Source organism: Triticum aestivum, chromosome 4B (genome assembly GCF_018294505.1).
Source record: "Triticum aestivum cultivar Chinese Spring chromosome 4B, IWGSC CS RefSeq v2.1, whole genome shotgun sequence".
Classification (NCBI taxonomy): domain Eukaryota; kingdom Viridiplantae; phylum Streptophyta; class Magnoliopsida; order Poales; family Poaceae; genus Triticum; species Triticum aestivum.
In genome coordinates, this window is record NC_057804.1 from 28,820,366 (window position 1) to 28,827,339 (window position 6,974).

At 43.0% G+C, this 6,974-nt stretch overlaps 2 non-coding genes and 2 pseudogenes across 2 annotated transcripts; all 4 read right to left on the reverse strand.

The window, feature by feature from the left end:
- Positions 1–281: 281 nt before the first annotated feature.
- LOC123095387 (small nucleolar RNA snoR104) lies at positions 282–400 on the reverse strand. The gene has a single exon (XR_006446241.1). It is a non-coding gene; the product is annotated as a small nucleolar RNA snoR104 (small nucleolar RNA).
- A 1,150-nt stretch (positions 401–1,550) lies between these two features.
- On the reverse strand, positions 1,551–1,662 carry LOC123095409 (uncharacterized; annotated as a pseudogene).
- Positions 1,663–3,412: 1,750 nt separating this feature from the next.
- Positions 3,413–3,530, reverse strand: LOC123095380 (small nucleolar RNA snoR104). Its single transcript, XR_006446235.1, has one exon. It is a non-coding gene; the product is annotated as a small nucleolar RNA snoR104 (small nucleolar RNA).
- Positions 3,531–3,857: 327 nt separating this feature from the next.
- LOC123095393 (uncharacterized) lies at positions 3,858–3,969 on the reverse strand (annotated as a pseudogene).
- Between the last annotated feature and the right edge of the window lie 3,005 nt (positions 3,970–6,974).

Genomic DNA, 6,974 nt, shown 5'->3' on the forward strand with positions numbered 1-6,974 from the left:
CAGCAGTTAAGTCACTTATATGCTAGTACAAAGTGGACACACAGGATAAGATTTTTAGGAGTTCATGGAAGACTAGTTGTGTTGGCCCCAGTGTCCCGCTTTCAGCCTTTTCTTCCTAAAGCTTTTATTCAAGACTTGCAGCAAACCATTTAAACAAGTCAACATACTCCAAGCACTTGAACCCCAAGGAGAAAAACTGAAAGTGCTACTCCAACTAGACATAAATGAGGGTTATTAAACCAGGCAAACATCTTTGAAAGGAACATCAAAACAAATTCAGCATGGATGTTTTCTCATTTGAGACTTGTAGAACTTCCTAACGATGCCACAAGCAGGAAATGAAATTTTAACTTTAAGAATATTGTATTAGGTAGACATGTTGTCCTTTGAATGCCATCATTATCTTCTTCCGTGGCATATAAAGTTAGGTGTGGACATGGGTTTCATTGTTCTGGAAGAAGCATTCGGCACAGACCCCTGTAAGGTTCTGAAGATGAGCAAGAACGACTCATTCTTGCTTAACATAGGAGGGCATTAGAGGGAGCAGGGTAGAGAGGAACGAAAATGAGCTTACCTACGCTGGAGTTGGTTCTGTCCACCAGAGGCGAAGGGAGAGCCGAGCCGCATATCGGGGAAGAGCAGCAGGGGCGCGGTCGGCGACCCGGTGCGACTAGCGTTCGCCATCTCCGCCTCCGTATGGCTGCTACGCGCCTCTCGTGGATAACCATGTAGGCTAGTTAAGCTGATCTGCGTAAGCCAGGACATAGGAAATCAAATTTAGGCAACACATGCTATGTTTCAGAAAACTGCAGAAATTGTTGTCCTTAGTACATAAAAAACTAGGTGTTATATGTTTCAGATTCTAACTCTAGGATTGCGTACAAATGTATAATGTATATCACACAAAGGGCATTCAAGTTTGATGCTTATCGTCAGGTGAATCTAGGGAAAGCATGTTACAGTATACATCATCATAGTTCATCATTCTTGCAGTGACAATTTCAGGAGTTGAGAAAGTGAAAAGGTGATCCAATAAATAGTAATCAATTCAATACGCTATTGGCTAAAAGTGAAGAATTATTAGTTAGCACACTATATAGACACACAGTATAACATTTTGAAGAATCCGTAATAGACTAGCTGGTTGGTTCCAGTGTCCCACTTTCAGCCTTTTTTTCCTAAAGCTTTTATTCAAGACTTAAAGCAAACCATTTAAACAAGTAGACATACTCCAAGCACAAAGTTGGGACGTGGGAGTGGCCAAAGAGCTGGAAATTTCTTTAATCAATAAGTATTTTGCTTCTACAGAAATCAATAAAAATACAAAACTTCCACCGATATATTCAATACAAGAAGGCCCTCGATTAACGCTAAGGCGTATTGCACTGGCATATCCAGGGTTGAATTCCAGACTAAACTGAGAAACCCTTGAGTTCAAAATGAATAAGCAAAGAATTTTCATGCACAAGAATACAGACAAGGAATGTTCACTTCAAGAAACCATAAATGGAAGATTAAGCAAATCCACTTGTGTTGTAACAAACACTAACGAAGTTGTCTTATCATTTGAGACTTCCAGCACTTGCTTACAGTACCACAAGCAGGCAATGAAAATTTTACTCTATGAACACTACCGGGTAGGCATCTTATCATTTTCTTCCATACAATAAACAATTGGGCATGTGGACAGGGCAGGATGCAACTTGCTTCTTCAGAGGATAAACTTTTCATGCACATTACAAACACTATCAGGTAAATTTATTCCTTTATTATGTACTTAAAGCTGAATAACATTTTATTCCGTTACAACTAACGCCATTTAATCAAAGGAAAACTTTCAGATCCACAAATAAGCAGTGAAAGCACATATGTTAGGCAGGGTTGGTAAAGACAGTTGAAAATCAAAGGTTGTTCATCTCCAGCCTCAGAAGTTCGTCGACGTAAATTAAAGCACATACATAGCAGATTTAACTGGAATCAAATCACAAGGCAACTCTCTCTCTCTCTCTCTCACACACACACACAAACACAACCCTAAAATTCATTTTTGCTAAAAGAGGAGAAAAGAGAGGGAAGACAGCAAGTGAGACTCACCATTGCAGTTGAAGTACGAGATGGACTCGCTGGTGCGGGGCGTGCACCACACGTCAGTCTGTCTCATCCTACCTGACCTGCATGAGGAAGAAAACCGCACAACATCAGGGAAAGGGGAGATGAGCAAATCGAATGGAATCAAACCAAGCGCAAGCGGACAGTGCAACTCAGAGAGAGACAGGTACCTCTCAGTGGCCAGGTGGGAATGGACTACAACAACAATCCCCATCTGCGGTGTCTTGTACGGCACCGGATGGAAGAGCGCACAGCCCCATCTAGAGCTCACTGCCAATCTAACTTGATTTTTATAATATCTTTCTTTTTTGGGGGAAAAAGATAGACCTACTGCGCAAATGAATCTTAATCATTCACTGTCCTCTTGAATAAGATTCAAGAATGAATCTGACTTATTTGGTAAATGAAACAAAATTACTGTTTAATATGCATATATCGTACAGGTCATGCCATTTGTCCAAACAATGAGGAAAGGTCCATCTTTTAACTGCCACCAACGAAATTACCTATCTCTAGAAATCTATGGTCCAGTGGGTTACCATTGCAACTCTAGCTAGGAAATATATATTGCACATCCACCAACAACAGGAACACCAGCACAAACAAAATGGATATTACAAACACCTAAACAAGGCCCTTCTTGGCCCATGATGTAATTCAACAATTGAGAAAGTGACAAAGTGATCCAGTAAATAATAAGCAGCAGGAATGATACCACAAGAAGGAAATCAAAGCTTTACTTTAGGAATATTGTATCAGGTAGACATGTTGTCCTTGAATGCCACCATTCTCTTCTGACGTGGCATATAAAGTTAGGTTTGGCCAAAGTGTTGGAAATTGCTCTAATCGAGAAGTATTTTTCTTCAACAAATTTTTAATAAAGATACAAAAAAGGCATTCAAGTTTGATGCTTATCGCCAGTTGAATCCAAGGAAAGCATGTTACAGTTTACATCATCCTAGTTCATCATTCTTGCAGTGACAAAGTGATCCAGTAAATAGTAATCAATCCAAAACTTTATGGCTGAAAGTGAAGAATTTTTAGAATGCAGCAGTTAAGTTACTGATATGTTAGATATAACATTTTTAAGAGTCCATAACATACTAGTTGGTTGGTCCCAGTGTCATACTTTCAGCCTTTTTTCCGTAAAGCTTTTATTCTAGACTTAAAGTGAACCAAACAAGTAGACATACTCCAAGCAGTGGACCGTAAGGATAAAAACTGAAAGTGCTACTCCTAGATGTAAACGAGAGTTACTAAACTATACAAACATCTTTGGAAGGAACATCATAACAACTTCATCATGTATGTTTTCTCATCTCAGACTTGCAGAACTTCGTAATGACACCACAAGCAGGAAATGAAAGTATCACTTTAGGAAGATTGTATCAGGTAGACATGCTGTCCTTTGAATTCCACCATTTTCTTCTTCCGTGGTATATATATTTAGGTGTGGCCAAAGTGCTGGAAATTGCTCTAGTCGAGAACTATTTTGCTTCTACGAAATTGTAATAAAGATATGAAAACTCCCACCAATATATTCAACACTAAAAGGGCTTAACTAAAGCTAAAGCATGTTGCATTGACATATTCAGGGCTGATTCCAGATTGAACTATGGAACCCCTTGAGATCACAATGAGTAAGCAAGAACTATCCTACACAAGAAAACCAACAAAGAATGTTTTCCTGAAGAAACTATAACTTGGAGGTTGAACTAAATCCACCTATGTGGTCACAAGCACTGATGAAAGTCGTCTTATCATCTGAGGCTTGCAGAACTTGCTAACAATGCCACAAGCAGGAAATGGCAATTTTACTCTAGGAAGACTATCAGGTAGGCATCTTATCTTTCTCTTCCATGTAATAAACAGTTGGGCATGAGCACAAGGTAGGATGCAACTTGCTTCTTCAAAGGATAAAATTTCCAGGCACATTACGAACACTATCAGGTAAATGAATTCCTTTATATACTTTATATGCTAGTCAATGCATTCTATTCCGTCACAATGAACACTATCAGGTAAAGATAGAAGACAAACAACGGTTGTTCATATAAAGCATCAGAAATTACACGATTCAACTCGATGGCGTAAATTAAAGCACATACATAGCAGACCTCTCTCTCTCTCTCTCTCTCTCTCTCTCTCTCTCTTCATACACACACACACAAAAAAACTGCAGCACGGATTTGCCAAGGTCAATGATGACCGGCTTCGCCCTCTGAAATAGGCACGTACAGTACATATTCACAATGCCATATGTTTACATCCAGCCACAGCGCGCAAAAAAACGGAGTTCATCTACAAAAGGCCTACTCCTTAACATTATATCACACAGACTGAACTACTTACTACTAGCACAACCATGAATCTCTAGATATAGAAGTAAAACTTTGTTGATTCATGACATCCACAGAAGACGAAGAAAGGCTAACATCCTTAGAAGTTACAAACAGCAGGGAACATTTCGTAGCTCTGCGTCTCCCTCCGTCTCTCTTAATCACACACACACAACAGAGCAGACTGAAAACTCAAATGCATTTTTGCTCTCGGATGGAGAGAAAAGAGAGGGAGGACCACAAGAGAGACTCACCATCACAGTTGAAGTAGGAGATGGACTCGCTGGTGCGGCGCACGCACCACACGTCAGTCTGTCTCCTCCTACCTGACCTGCATGAGGAAGAAAACCGCACAACATCAGGGAAAGGGGAGATGAGCAAATCGAATGGAATCAAACCAAGCGCAAGCGGATAGTGCAGCTAAGAGAGGAGAAAGGTATCTCACAGTGGCCAGGTGGGAATGGACTACAAGAGCAATCCCCATCTGCGGTGTCTTGTACACGACCAGAGAGATGAGCATACGGACCCATCTAGAGCTCACTGCCAATCTAACTTGAGTTTTCTACTATCTTCTTCTTTGGGGGAATAAGATAGACCTGCTGTCCAAATGAATCTTAGTCATTCACTGTCCTCTTGAATAAGCTTGAAAATGAAATCTGACTTATTTGATAAATGAAACAAAAATACTGATTAACATGCATATATCTACAGGTCATGTCATTTGTCCAAACGATGTTGAAAGGTCCATTTTTTAACTGCCACCAATGAAATTACCTATCTTTATAAGTCGATGATCCAGTTGGTTACCACTACAACTCTAGCTAGGAAATACATACTGCTCATCCACCAACAGGAAGACCAGCACATGGTGCACATCCACATACAGGAAGACCCGCACATGGTGCACATCCACATACAGAAAGGACGAGAACATTACCTGAACGCTGGCTGTTGTTTGGCATGGTTGCCCCCTCACCTTGTTGCACCTCTCCGTGCCGTCGTGCTCCAGATCATGCGCGCTGCAGTACTCTTGCACATCGGCGCGCTCGGTCTCGCGGGCCACAGCCTTGCAGCCTCGCTGACTTGCACCTGACTTATTTGGCAAATGAAACAAAATTACGAAATAGCACGCATATATATCTACAGGTCATGTCGATTGTCTAAACGATGAGGAAAGGTCCGGTTTTTTTACTGCCACCAACTAACCAACGAGATTAGCCATCTCTATAAATCTCTGCACCAGTTGGTTACCACAGGAAATATATGGTTTGCAGGAAGCCGTGAACAGGGTACAGGAAGTGGAGCGAGAAGATTACCATGAACGCGGTGTTGTTTGGCGTGGTCACCGCTTCTCCTTGCTGCTCCCTCGTGTGCGCCTTGCTGCACCCGCGTGTGCTCCTGCACATCCGCGTCCTCGGGGGTCGCGGCCTTGCGCCGCCGCACCTGTGCACTATAGTCTGCTGCGTGCCTTCTTAGAGAAGATGAGACATCAGAGAGAGAGAGAGAGAGAGAGAGAGAGAGAGAGAGAGAGAGAGAGAGAAGATGCATACTCGTCCCTTGTCGAGGTCTTGAAGGAGAGGGATCCCGAGCTCGGTCGCCATGGCCGCAGGCTAGGGTTTCGGGCGCGGGGAGCGAGAGACGGAGAGCCGTGGAGGTTGGACGCGGTGGGTGGCTAGGAGGGGTGGAAGGAGGAGGACGCGGTAGCGGTGGTTGCCGCGGCCTGTGGATCTAGGGCTTCCCTCCGAGAAAGAAGAGAGGGGGGGAGAGGAGAAGGTTGGGGGCGCCAGCGGCGCGGTGCAGGGCGGTGGCGGAGGCGGGAGGTCGCTAGTGGGGTGGGGAGAGGAGGTCGGCGGCGGCGGCGGCGGATTGAATCGAGGGGAGATGAGGCGAGGAGGAAGACAGAAGAGAAGGAAGCGGCGGATTGGGTTTCCATTTGGGCCAAAGAGATTGTTTTTGGTTGGTTGGTTGGTTGTGTTGGATACTTTTTCACATTCATCTTTTGAACCAAATCTTTCAGAGAGGGTGGGAGAATTCCCACACTTTCGCTTGATTGAACCAAATATTCATGAAAGCGCGGGTGCGGTCCAATATCTCGGTGCCAAAAGATGGAAGCGGCGAGGTGGGTTGGGTTTGGCGCTAGTTATCCATCCAACGATGCCAAGTGGCCTCACTTTATTGGTCACTCTTGACCTCCCACGGATTGATCATCCCTCTCCATCAGATCCCAACTTTCCTACTAGATTCGACGGTGGATACCTCGTGTCACGTGGATCATGCTCCCTACTCTCAGTAAAACCCGACGACCGGCTCTCACATGAATTTCTTCTTCATTTATTGTTGTAAATCTGGAAAAAAATCTAGAAAACAAGTTTGATATAAATGTATGGAACTAAAATATGTTGAATTTTTTTTACCATAGCCACTATTATTTTTTCATCACGTGGGACCCACACTTGTGCTTCAAAGTAGCACCAGGATCTTCATGATAGAGAGTCTCTCATTTTGTCATTTTAATTTACTAGTGGG